The sequence below is a fragment of the Halyomorpha halys genome, unplaced genomic scaffold, assembly GCF_000696795.3.
Source record: "Halyomorpha halys isolate HHAL.00 unplaced genomic scaffold, Hhal_1.1 Scaffold471.1, whole genome shotgun sequence".
Lineage (NCBI taxonomy): Eukaryota > Metazoa > Arthropoda > Insecta > Hemiptera > Pentatomidae > Halyomorpha > Halyomorpha halys.
The window spans coordinates 537,461-552,333 of record NW_027107708.1 but is presented as its reverse complement, the minus strand read 5'-3'; the positions used below and the strand labels follow the sequence as shown (position 1 = coordinate 552,333).

The following is a 14,873-nucleotide window of genomic DNA, read 5'->3' as shown; positions in this document are numbered from 1 at the left end:
CCTCTATAATTCTTCTACTTATCTTCTGGTGTAGGCTTAATAACGTCTTTCTTCTTGTCTACCGACCATTGTGTTCCGCTATGTGATGTCTGTAAAGTTATAAATATTATTTGATTTTTAATTTGGTACTTACAAAATTCTTGAAATTTGTAGGCACAATTTTCTTATATTTTTTAAATGATTAAATTAGCTATTAAGAATTTTTATAATTGTTTTCTAAATGCACTTTATGGATGCATTAATTCATTATCTTTTCTCAGGAATTGATTCCTATATATAAAGTACTATGACATTGTAATACATTAAAAATAAATAATTGGCTGTTCGTTATTCTTATATTACGGACTAATGTGTTTATTAGATTATCCAATATTATCCAACAATTATTAAATAAAAGTTTCTTATTAGATCCTTATCTAAATTATTTTTTTTTTTTTATATTCTTTCAATGTTACCAGACAAAATATTTTTTTTGTTTTTGTTGATTCTGTCTACCCACCTGGTTTTGGCCTCCCACGTGATCTCTTGCTTCATTATAGAGTAGAGGCGTCTAGATATTTCTTTTAATTTTTAATTTTTTTTTTTTTAATTTGAAAACCTAACACTTTCATGTTCGGTGACACCAATGAAACCATCACATGCAAACAGATCCCGGCCAACAAGATTCCTATTTAATGAGTTAGAGCCTAAATTCTCCCCCCACCCTACTCCGGACGCAGTCACCAATTTTATGCCACAGCAACACTTTTGGCCCCTTTATAACGGACACTAGTCATAATATTTTTTTTTTTTTTTATTTATTTATTGTAATTTACAACTGTACAAAATAATACAACAGGTAAATATGTAGTATGTTTCATATACACTTGAAAATCTTGGGAAGGAACCACCCATTAGTGGTACTTCAAACATTAATTTAAACTAGAAGGTCCCGTGGCCATCTTCTTTTCAGACGCCTCGGAGGATTATCAGGGATTGTTAAGGATGAAAGATTAAGAATTAATGGGTTAGGATGGTTAAGGAGTATGTCATACAATTTAAATCTAAAAACTCTCGATTTTAGAAATAAAGTTTGTAAGTCACAAATTATATTTTTGTTCAATAAGAAGATGGATGAGACGAGGTAGACATACATTCATGCATTGATTTTTTTTTAAAAATAGTTCAAAAATCAAATTATTGTTTTCTTCCAGACTTACGAGATCTTTGTTAACGGAAACCTTCCTATAACGGACAAAATCATGGTTCCCTTGATTGTCCGTTTTATAGAAGTTTCACTGCATTAAATTACAAAATTTTAAGTAGTCAAATCGAAAAACAAAAAAAATATTTTGTCTTGTAACATTAAAAGAAAAGAAAAAGAATAATTTAGATAAGGATTTAATAAGAAACTTTTATTTAATGATCGTTGGAGATAATAATAAAAAAATAAAATCTAATAATCACTTTATTCCATAATATAACAATAATGAACAGCCAATTATTTATTTTTATTTGTTTTTAATGTATTGCAATGTAATAGTATTTTATATATAGGAATCAATTCCTGAGAAGAGATAATGAATTAATACATCAATAAAGTGCATTTAGGAAACAAATAAAAAAATTCTTAATAGATAAGTTAATCATTTAATATATATAAGAAAATTGTGCTACAAATTTTAAAAAGGATTTTCAATCACGTTAAATGCTAAAATTGAAATCAAATTATATTTATAATATTTTTTTTTAATATATAATTTCTTCCCGCCTATAATGTATATTATCATTTAATGTTTGCCTATTTTTAATATTTTTATTTTCTATACTGTTTACCTTAAAATTATTTTCACAAGTAACGTATATAATTGTCAATCTCCACTCTTCTCTATAACATACTGTCAAAACAGTTCACTTTCGTCCTAGCTTTCTTTGATTCGAAGCTACGTTTTCTGTATCGTTCATTTTCTTCCTCTATTCTTGATTTTATTCTTACACCTTTTTTCCATCTCTTAGTTCGTACTTTATTTTATATTTCATCTTTTATATCTGTTATTATTTCTGTTTTCATTAATTGTAAATAAGCTAAATTACCATTTTTTAAGTAGTCAAATCGAAAAAAAAATATTATATAGAAACATCTAGATAGCACTTGACGAGTTTTTCAACTGACACGGTCACTTAATATCAAATAAATATAAATGGAATGTAACCGTTAAAATTACCTAATAACTTTACGCAAGCCGGTTCCAAGAGGAATGGAACAATATAAGAGCGTAAGTAATGAGGAAAGTAACTTAGGTAATGTTTCGTTATACCAACTTCGCAACCAAAGCCAAATATGAAGCCCTACGAAGTTCACTAACTTCATCATTCTTCTCTATACGCTTTCTAATATTTGCCCGCGTCATTTCCTACATCACGGAGGATGACTGTCGTAAAAAAAAGTCCATCCTCGCCTTGCGATTTCACGTTCTCTTTTCTTTACCTTTCACTCCGACGTAGTGCGAATTAAAAGTTGTGTCAGTTGATTCCATTGTACTCGTACGACGGTGTTTGGCGTTTAGCGTCAGTTACCTAACAATTACGCCTCTGTAATCGGGCTTAGTTTCCTCTATAATTCTTCTACTTATCTTCTGGTGTAGGCTTAATAACGTCTTTCTTCTTGTCTACCGACCATTGTGTTCCGCTATGTGATGTCTGTAATTACGTGAGTGAAGTTTAACCATGGTGTATATATATATATATATATGTGTGTACTGCGAAATATGTAGTGGAATGAAACGTCCGCAAGTTAATAGAGCAGAAAACTGTGGTACGTGATAAGTCTACTGTGAACGTATTTACTGATTAAGCACTTACCAATAGTGTCACGTTTATCGATTTCACACTGTTTTACCATTTCCTTGAAAATATAGAAAATAGCTGACTTAGAAAAATAGACTTGCGCATGCGTAACGAAAAGTAGTTTATGCTATTTAATAAAATTGATAATTAATTAATAAGCCTTTCTCTAATTTGAGCCTAAGTGAACAACCTGTTTTTTAAATAAACGTGTGCTAATCAAAGTACTTCGGTGCATGTCTTAGCGAAAGTTGTGGACGAAATTTGATGAAACTAAAATGGAACCATCTAGGAACGAAGGTATTAGATGTTATTTTATTTATTTACTTATTTCTTACATAAGGGGAATCATCTTATAGGTAACTAACCTATTCTAACCAGAGTGGGAAGGTCGAGTTTTCATTCTGTTGGACTGCCAAAAATGAAAACCATCCTGCCTGGTTCTCCCTCAGATAAATGGTTTCCTGAAGTTGTACTAGGCAGAATGATAAATAATTACAATTATTAAAATTATTTATTTATATCTTCATTATCCCAGCTCCTTCCTTTTCCCCTGCTTCCCCATCACCTCCCTCGTTCTTCCAAGGTATACGGGATTGGCTTTCACAATTTACGGTACACCAAGTTTATGTCAAGACTGATATTCCATTATTACTAATCATTAAATCGTTAGTGAAGTCATAATAATATATTATAATTTAATTGCTTCCACACGCATAATTAGGTATTAAAAACTATTAAAATTGTATGAAATGCACCTTCAACTTAAGGCCAGGTCACCTGGCCAGGCACCTTCAACTTTACTTTAGAACGTGATGGTTGGGTTATTATGAGTGGACTGTACGTAAGAGATTTAATTGAAAGATAATTGACTTAAAATGAAAGAAAATGAATCTATTGAACTACTTACATGGCTATAAGTGGGTAGCCAAAAGGAAACATAAGTAGATTAAATTAATTTTATAATTTTAATTGGGGCCATAAAACAACGTTGATAGCAAATATTGATGAGTTTATGTGTATAATGATCATGTTTCAGTTAAGTAAGAAGGAAAATTTGCAGTTGATTCAGTCAGATGAATAAAGGTGGCATGTACTCTCTCATTCTCCTCTCTTCTTACTCCCATCCCTAGACCGGGGACCACTTCCTGACGTTACACGCGTATCATAACTTTGTATTCTTAAGAGAAGTAAAAAGTGATATCTCTGAATTCCAGAAAAATGATGCTCTTCTGGTTATATTGCCGAGGGGGAGGTGAGGAGGAGGGGTATTCTGGTAAAATCATCTGCTTGTTAAATTGAAAATTAATTGAGTATGCACCACTGGCCTGAACACCCTCATATGATATTCTAAATACAACTTTCCCTCAGACACTGTGTAATTCAAGTATTCCACAGTTTTTATTGTCGGGGATTTTACCCGAATTACTTAAAATTTGTTGGTATCACTGGAGTGGACTGTATTTTAAATAAATTATAATTATAATAAACAAAATGAAATAAAACCACATCAGTATGAAACATTTTATTGTGTTTGCTTTTCCAAAAGGGTTATAATATAATTATTAGAATTTTGATTGATTTTTTACTATTACTATGTTTACAAGGAATAATGGTAGGGATTATAGGTTACTTGGTTTGGATGGTACGATGGAAGATGGGTTTCTCTCCTGTTCTTTTCTTCCCATCTTGCCGCCGCCGCCTCTCTTACTTGAGTGTGGGAAAGTTCTTCTTTATTTTTATTTTCAAATCCTCTTTATTTATATATAATTACAATTACAAATATATAATATAATACATAGTATATATACAGATTACATACTGACTTTGTTTGTCGTATAGAAGTATAAGATGAGTTACAGGGCTGAAGGCGGTTTAACATTGGTAACATACTAGTCGGGGGCTAGCATAGAATGGAGAGGGACCATTCCGGCTGGTGGTGGTGGTGTGATGACTTCAAGCTGCAGACCCCGAAGTCCTTTCCTCGGCGAGGACGTATAATAAGGGGACAGTGCTTTGCCACCTCCCAGGTCTTGGTGGAGGGGCGATATCTCTGAAGAGCGGGTTGTGTGGGAAAGTTCTACTCACTCCTGTCTATTTATAGAAAGTGGCCTTCTGAAAATTTGCTAGCTCTATTTTCACCTGTACAGGTCAATATGGCTATAAACAACTCTCGGCATATGATTTTACTTGAGGGAAACATTTCCAAGTTCCATTACAAATTCCCTGAGGGGCCTTCCTCCAACAGATACTGAATAACACTGTCACGCCATTTCCCAGTTTTAGGCGCTTATAACTATCTAAGTTTCCTCTTCCAGTGGGGTTTGCCGGGAAAGATTGCCTTATAATATTTTTGTATTATGATCTCTAGTGAGATTGTTATATGTCGTACATCGACTAATATACTCGTTATAAGTTTCAGTTTGAAAGATAAGATAAGTAAGACGGAGGGCGGGATTGCCTTTTAAGATTTTTGGTGCTGTGTTCTACATCATTTTTCTTTATTATTAGTATACTTTTCTATACTATCTGTACTATACTATCGCGCGATATGATGATTATTAAGAGCGGCAAGCGACCAACTGTTAGAAGTTTGTTGTATTTCAATACACAAATATAATTTTAGGATTAAATTCTTGACTATAAGCCTACCGTATCGATTTATACTCTTTCAGACTTAAGAGCACTTGAAGTGATCAGACTCCAGAGGTTAGGAGTGCAATTACTAAAACAATATTCTGGGAATTGGAAAGATGCCGTCATTAGAGGAAGCCATAATGGGTTAATATTTCTAGAAGTGTAGGAGGCTTAAATCATTTTGTTTAATCTCGAACGCCGGAACATAATAATGTAATTTAATATTTCAGGTCAAGGGGTTTTGAAGTTTATTTAGTTAGTTGCTTCTTCTCGGCTCCTTGAGTAATATGGCAGCGAGGAGGGGCTAAGATTAATACTGAAAGAAGGAGGGAAGGTTTGTAGGAATTTAATTATGTTATTTCTACAGCGGGGTGGTATAGCCATGTTTTGTGAAAATTGGTGGGGTTGGTGCCTGTTAGGATCCTCACCGGAAGGTTAAGAGAGAAGTCTGTATTAAATTTCCAGCCGACCGGACATCCTAAGGAAGCGGTTTATTTTCTCGATTCAATCCACTCCCTGGGCCCTCCTTCATCATCTATATCCTTTAATTTTTTTTATTTTCTGTTTTATTTCTTCATTTCCTTTTGCAAGAATTAAATTCAAACCGGATTAAACAGGCCTTAGTTTATCATTTTGGGAAAAGTGTTGGGATTACCTAAGTGTCAGTTATAAATGGAATAAACTGAAAAAATGGAAATATTCACATATTATAACCAATCAGCTTACTTCCTGTCTGCTCAAAAACCTATTATACAAAAGACTTTTTAATATACTAACAGACTGATATGTATGAGAGGCCCCAGCTGGAATTTTTTAACTTGAAGTAATTTCTTTTGTCGGTATAATAAAGGAACCGCCGGGCCTAGGCTGAAATCCGATCGGCAAAACATTTAAAGTAGTGTACGGAGAATATATAGATAACAGAGGGTATGCGCCCCCGGGGAACGGTTGACCGCTTAGGCAGAGGTAAACAACTAAACACCCCTTATCTTACACGTGGCCACTTTAAACACCTCGGGGAAAATAAAGCGAGCCCTATCAAAAAATAAATAAAGTCACCTTAATTATAACATGAAAGGTAGCAAAAAGACCGACTTTCGCCTAAGGTCATTGGACCTTCTCACCCCCTCTGAACATAGAAAAACCAATCAGAAGAACAGAAATCAAAAGAAGGAGTCAGAAGGAGAGGGGAGAAAATAAGCAAAAAGTGCAAGAGGTTTGACAGTTGAACACCTGAGTGGCAGATCATTCATCATAAGAGTTGGTGAAGACTTGTCGCCTCCAGTCCTCACCACCTGCGGAGTACCTCAAGGCTCGGTGCTTGGACCTCTATTGTTTGTCTTTTTTACGGGACCAGTAGTCGCCATCAAGCATCGAAATGCAGTGGTAGCAGCCTACGCCGACGACATCGGTGTCTATGCTTCCAGCATGAGAGCTGAACTGGCCCTACACTATGCACAGACTGCTTCTGCCACCATCGTAGCTGTACTGAAGAAGGACGGCATCAAGGTTAATCCGTCGACAACGGATGCCATTGTCATGTCCTTCCAGAAGGGCAAGAAGAGCAGGCAACCCCAGCAGTTCGTTGTGGATGGTGAGACATCCATCTCACCTTCTCCAGTCACGTCAGGGAGAGACTTGCGCTGGCCCGACAGAAGTCATACAGGCTCTACCACCTGCTCACTTCACAGCAGATCTCGCTCCGACTCAAGCTGAAGATCTACAAGGTCATCATACGCCCGACTCTCTGCTCTATGGTGCACCACTCATGCGACCCTTCTACAAGACCACGTTAACCAAACTGCAGAGCTTCCAGAATTCCCTCCTTTGGTGAATAGTCAGAGGAACCACACTCAAACGGGCCAGGAATAGATTCATCAGTGAGGAGCTCCCTTCTGGCCTCCACCGAGATCTGGGAGGTAGCAAAGCACGGTCCCCTTGGTCGACGTCCTCGCCAAGGGAAGGACTTCTGGGTCTGCAGCCTGAAGTCACCCACACCTCAACACCACCAGCCGGAATGGTCCTCCCCCCATTCTCTGTCAGCCGAAGCCCCGTACACGGCAAGACACGCACACAATATCGAACCATCATTTTGGGTTTTGGACACGCCACCAAAATCAGCTTACTTCCTGTCAGCTCAAAAAGCTTCCAAAATTTACTATACAAAAGACTTGCTCATATACTAAAAAAAATGTAAGCAAAACTAGAAACCACTGATTTGTATTAATAACACACTACAACGTATTCAGTACCTTCAAACTAAAGACAATACTTAGCTTACTCATTATACCATTCTTCAATCATTTCCGACAGTTGTTTATCTTCCGGTACGGATCAGAGCAGTCTTTTATCAGACCAATCCCAGCAGGATCACACAAGGTTGAGTACTCACTCCTCTACTAAACACTACATACACTAACAACATAGCTTGCAATTCTAAGATTTGACCAGCGACGTACACAGATAACACTGCAGTTTTAACAAAAAGCAATCTAATAATATTACAAGATTTATTTAAACTTTTGTAAACCCAACTTAATTACGACAAATCACATCATCTTTACACTTTGAATGAAACGCATCATCCAGTTTTTCTTAACACCGATTCCATAAATATAATTCAGAATAAGTTCTGAACGACCAATTAGAAGCAATATCTTGTATATCTTCAACCTTGAAATTTTTCTTTTCCTTTCCTCTTTCTAATTTTCGTGAGGATAGTCTCAGGCTGTTGTACCCAATCAAGGAAAGCAATCTCTCTTAACTCAGGGAGGTTTCTCTTCTTGCTAAATGTATTTCTTAGTTAGCTCTTTCATTTTTAGTCATTTCATGTTGCTATGGGAAATGCGAATTTCTCCTTTTCTCAAATACGCAACTTCTGTTATTTATTTTTTAAAAGAAGTTTTGATTCATCAAAAATAATTTTTAGTTAATTAGTGGAAAAAAATAAGTATTTATTTGTTTTAAACTTCTTTAATCTATTTTTAATTTATTTATTGACTTTTTACTTATTTATTTGATGTCAACATTACCTATTGTTATTTGTTAATATATTTTCTACATTGCCAGTTATTTGCAACTTTTTTATTTATTTTTTTTTTATGTGTGCTTACAGGAAAATATAAATTTTTAGTCTAACGTTTATTAATTTATAACAGGACTTATGTAGTATACTCAATATTTGTGACAGATCACTAGAAAAGAGGAATATGAGATATGCTAGAGAGGGATGAAATGGAAGGTTTAAATATACAGTATTAATACTTTTAAAAAAAATACATAGAAAGAAGAAATAAATTTAAAAAATACTAATTTAATGTAATTTTATTATATAAAAAAAGGTGTTGTAAATATTTTATCAATATATTTCGTTTATGTTATTTTTGTATTTTCTTTTAATATAGTGTGTAATAAAAACCCACTGTATTGAGGAAGCATTGCTTACTGCCAATAAAAAATCTCTCTCTCTCTCTCTCTCTCTCTCTCTCTCTCTCTCTAACGAGAAAATGAGAATCAACACGCTATCGTTAGAGATATAGTGAAAGGTGGTTAGGAATTCATCCATTAAATAGTTTTATATATTTTTTTATTTCCTTGTTTATTATTAATTTTACCACTAATGCCTGTTGAACAGATTCGATACTTAGGACTCCATCTTGACAAGAGACTTACTTGGAATCCACATACAAGACTGAAACGACAAGAAACTGCTCGTAGATTCCGATTGCTACAATACTTACTTGACAAACGCTCTAAACTTCCCATTCACTACAAAATATTAGTATACACTACGATAATCAGACCAATTTGGACATATGGAATTGAGCTCTGGGGCTCTACCAAACCATCAAATTCTTCCCGCATCCAATCGTTACAATCCAAAATCCTTGATGCTCCTTATTAGGTCACAAATAAACATCCCATTCGTTGCAGATTTGACCCAAAACAGATATGCGTCTTTTTATTCCAAACTCTTTAACCATCCTAACCCATTAATTCTTAATCTTTCATCCTTAACAATCCCTGATAATCCTCCGAGGCATCTGAAAAGAAGATGGCAACGGGACCTTCTAATTTAAATTATTGTTTGAAGTACCACCAATGGGTGGCTCCTTCCCAAGATTTTCAAGTGTATATGAAACATACTACATATTTACCTATTGTATTATTTTGTACAGTTGTAAATTACATTAAATAAATAATTTAAAAAAAATATATTAATTTTTGTCTCTTTATGCGAATTTTCACTCTCTTTAATTAATAATATTATATTCTATTCAGTTACAAATAACACGGAAATGCAAAGCACATGAGCCGGATACATTTAGGATATCTTTACCACAAGGACTCTGCATCACTCTCATTGTTATGATTAGAGTCGAGATATTCCTGAAGGTTATCCTCGGGTGGTTTCATTTTAGAATGTCAATAGACCCAGGGATGACATAATACTTCCTTAAGTGAAAGAGGTGGTGGTATTGACATCCGAATAGGCTTAAAGTAATTGTAGCTTGAAGATTATCTGTAATGAATAAACTCTAAAATATCAGAATAATAACAAATAGTCCAGTTACTAATTTAATTATAGTTTTTAGGCGTTCATGAGCGAATTATTCGAACAAAGAATAAAGTATCAGTGGCAAATCCTTTGTTCTGTTACCGAGCATTGATCAAGGTTAGCGATATGCACCTCGCATCGCAAACGCCTCTAGAAATTTACATACCAGTGCGATAGGTGATTGGAACAATTTTCACTTCATCATTTGAATATCAAACATTGTCTGGGAATGGGATAATTCCCGACACGGAACATCCGGATGTGGATGGATGAAGACGTGGAGTCGCGTTCGCTAACGAACGCAACAATATATGCAGCTCGTGCAATGCAAAACGAGGATTTTTCTTTTTTAACAAGAAATATAAGGGATGCTAACTCTAAGGAATATTAGATCGATGATAAATGGACATGAAACATAAAAATATAAAATAATAATATAAAAAATCTGTACCGCTACAAACTAGGAAGAGTTCAGGGCATGAAGTACTGTTACAACGGTTGTACAAGGAGGTGAGTTTGTCAGAATTACTCTCGACCACCAGATTTTTACTCGATTATGGGTACCTAATTTATGCCACTGAGTGGACCCAAATCTAGATAGGAGGAATAAAAAATGCCGGCTGTTTCAGAACCTTAAAAAAACCATTAATTTTTCATTCGGAGCTCTATATCTTAAAAATTACCAACACTACTAGAAAATCTAACAGAACATTATTTAAAGAAGAGTAAATTTTCTGAAATATTAGCTTTAAAAGAGCTATTTACTTCCAATAGTTCTCGAGATATAGCTTTTTTAAAAATCCAAAATTCTTAAAAATCTACTGAAAATTGGTAGTTAGTTAATTTATTTTGAGAAATCTATATCTCAGGACTATGTGACGTACAGATGTCTATTAGCACTCAAATTAAAGCTAGTTTAATGTGCTGTAAAGAAATGTATGACCTTCGTAGGAATAGTAGATTTCATGATATTTGCACAGATAAATTTGATTTATGAAAATCTTTATTTCAGAAACCATTGGACGTACTGATGTTTTCCAGCGCTCAAATTAAAACTAGTTAAATTTACTACAAAATAGTTGATGATGTTTATCTTTGTAGGTGTAGTAGTTTTTATGATATTTGACAAAATAAACTCACAAAATGTTAATTTATAGTTGTTCGTATAAAATGTTGGATTTTTGAAAAAATATATCTCTAGATCCATAAGCCGCACCTATGTCTGCCAACACTCAAAATAAAGAAAATTTAACTTACAAATTAGTTTATGACACTTATCTTCGTATGGGTAGTAGTTTTTATGATATTCACATATGAATATAAATTTGGCAAATGAAAATTTGTCCGACCAACTATAAATAAATTTATTTTAGGAAATTTCATGTAAACTATTACTCCTACGAAGATAAAAATCATAAACTACTTTATGACTCATTAAACTAGCTTTAATTTGAGTGGTAAGAGACATCTGTACATCAAATGGTTTTTGAGATATAAATTTTTCAAAATAAATCATTAACTACTGATCTTTTAGTACGTCCCATACAACATTTTTATGAAATGTAGCTTTTTAAAAAGCTATATCTCGAAAACTATTTAACGTAAATAACTCTATTAGAGCTCATATTTTAGAAAATTTACTCTTCTTTAAATGACGTTCTCTTAGATTTTCTTGTGTTGTTCCTACTTTTTAAGATATAGAGCTCCGAATGAAAAATTAGTTTTTTTTTATCGCTTTGAAACAACCACCATTTTCATCCCCCTACTTATACTTGGCAGACTCATCAATTTTGACTATTAATTATACATAGTTTTCATTAAAGTAATCAAAAATTGGAGAGAGATAACTGCCTTTTTTCTCCTCTTGGGCTCTTGTACTATCGAGGAGAAATTTATTTGAACCATTAAATTGCATCTAGCAAAAATCATACTTTTGGTCGAAATGAGTAAAACGTGCAATTTTTTACAGTATTAAATTAGTTTTTATTGAATGTATTTCCCATGATTCGCATTTCTGTTGAAGTTTGGTGAAATTCGTAGTATTTAGAAAGTATTCGCTTACGACCTGTTGACCCGAGGGGGAGTTCGAGTGCTGCGAGATACCTTCAATATTGTCTTAGGTATAATACAAAGGTAGGCTCCTAAAGTTCCCCGAAGTACTCGAAGAAGATTAAATTTGGAGTATTGAACGGTATTGTATCTAAGCGGTGCTTCGGTACCCTCCAAGCACTCCAAGCGGTTGGGTCTTGTTAAATGCCTTCGTATCTCTCCTCTCTAACCTATCTTAAACGAGGAAACAATTACAACATAGTTTACAGTTATATCGAGAAATATTTTGTGAAATCAATATACATAGTGCTGATAAGATCTAATAGTAATAGATCAATTTTTTTTTTTAATCATTTATTTATTGTTATTTACAACTGTATAACATACATACAACAAGTAAATTTGCTGTAGAAGAGATAGTGACATGATACAAATATGTGGAGAATCTGCCCTTTGATAGAAATCCAATAACATTTCTAGAGGAGAAGATCCCGAGGCCATCTTCTTTTCAGACGCCTAGGAGCATTATAAAGTAAGGAAGGAGAAGCCAGGTTAGAAACAAGTGGATTTAGGTGGTTGAGAAGTTTATCATGGAAGGATTGGTATCTGGTTCTGGCCAAATCGACATCATATGGAACATTGAGGTCCTGATGGATGACTTGATTTGTGACAAAGTAAGGAGCATTAAGGATTTTGTATGTCCAGATAGGCCTTATAATAGTCATATAGATCAGTCTTTTGTAATGGATTAGTAATTTAGACCGTTTGTCTAGTAAATGTTGTAATAGTCAAAATCGACGAGCAGTTAGATCAAATTTTCAATTTAAAAAAATTATAATAATAAAAGTTAAAGATGACAAAAGTTAACTATATTAAGTAGCCTACAAATACTTTAGAAAGTTTATGTGAAATTTGGCAGGTTGAGGTAGTGGTACAAATTTATTTTTTTTTCACATACTCTTGCAAACAAAATTCCACAGTTTAGAGTGGTATTTATTATGCGTGATGTAAAAGAAGAAAATAATAATAATAAACTAGTAGAATAATATAGTATGAGTATATTATAGAATTTATTATTTTGGTTACTTTCAAGTATATAAATATGCTGCCCTTTTGACAGTAGTGTTTTATTTTTCTCTTCCTCCTTCCTTCTTCTTATTAAGCTGCATAAAACATAACTTTCTAAAAATATATTTGAGTATAAACTATATATAGATTGAAAGAAAACAAATGAATGTTTAATATCAATTAAGGACCGTTCGAAGCTCAAGTAGTTCGAATCCGGCCTGTGGCGTTGACTTTTTTCTTAGAGTGGCGGTCCCACAAAATGAAAAACTTGACCACCAACCATGTTGAGGCAGTATAGAACTCCAATGGGAGTCTAGGCCGAAAAAAGATCAATTTATGTCACAAATTAAAAAACAAATTTTTTAAAAAGCTTAATGTTCCCTATGTCATATCTTTAATATATATATATATATATATATATATATCTTTACAATTTTTCAATTTTAATCATTTATTATTTATTTTGTTTAATAGGGATTTTATTCCCTAATCTAGATAAAACCTGTCAAAATAGAGAGAACCAGTCACATCGAAATTTATTTTTATCTTTACTAATACTCGTCCGGTCTATGCATTTTTAAAAATTTATTTAGATAATTGCATTACCTATCATATTGTCTTATATACAGTATAAGAAAAATTTTGAGTTATGTGCCAATAATGTTCATAACTTCTTTTCTACTGGATGTACCCAGAACTTTAATTGCTGAATCTTCCCAGTATGATTTTGAACATTTAAAAAAAAATAGCATGTAAATCGGTTAAGAACTTTTGAAAGTTCTTCATAAGTAACAGACGGGCATTAAATTTGTATTTAAATTTATCATTATTTTTAAAAACCAATAATATAATCTTTTACAGCATTAAATTTTTCATAAATTGAAATTTTTCATTAATTGATTTTTGCAGAAAAAAAAATCAGGATGAATTTTGTGCTATTTTTTGAGACTTTCAAAAGATACCAACAAAGAATAAAATATTTCTTTGTGAGAATTAGTTCTACTATAAAAAAAAATAAAATAAAAAAATATATACATCCTCTACTCTTATGTATTTTGAGCCATGATTTTTTTTTCCCAAGGACATAATGATTTACAAGAATCAATTGGCACGCTTAGAGAGCACACAATTCGTTCGATTATTCTTCCAGAAGGGGTTCCCTTAGAATGGAATCCGAGCTTAAAGGATTTGTTCAGGTGTTGAGGTCGAAGCATCGAATTATTCCAGGCTTGTGAAAGGAAACAATTTAAATGCCAGTTGAAGGAGGAGAAGAGGGGGGGGATTCTTGCGGCTCATCCCACAAATTGAATATGGTAATTTTATGAACTTATTTGCACAAGTTAACAAGGTTCTCCCCATTTGTGTTGAGGTCCAATAAGCTAGCTTCTTAAATTCTTCTATAGGCCGGTTTCGAATCCTCTACAATTCTAATATATCTTTCTTCATTGAAATTTGAAATCATTTCAACAGGTGGTGGATTGCAAATTTCATTGAAATTTTGTTGAGTTTTTTACTGTCACTCATGAAAAATCTGGAATTCCAGTGAACTGTGTGTGTGTGGGATAGGTTTACCTTAAAATTGAAAAGTAGCACGAAACAGTAATTGCATATTTAGGGCAAATGTATGCTTGGGGTGTTACAGATTTTTTTTTTTTTTTAATAATTTATTTATTGATATTTACAACTGTATACACATATATACAAGTAAATTTGCTGTAGGTGACATAGTGACATGATA

General features: G+C 33.3%; 1 protein-coding gene across 1 annotated transcript in view; it reads left to right on the top strand.

Annotated features, from left to right (window-relative positions):
• The window catches only part of LOC106683173 (alpha-tocopherol transfer protein), a 70,289-nt gene that overhangs the window by 16,462 nt on the left and 38,954 nt on the right, over positions 1-14,873 (top strand). The window lies entirely within an intron of this gene.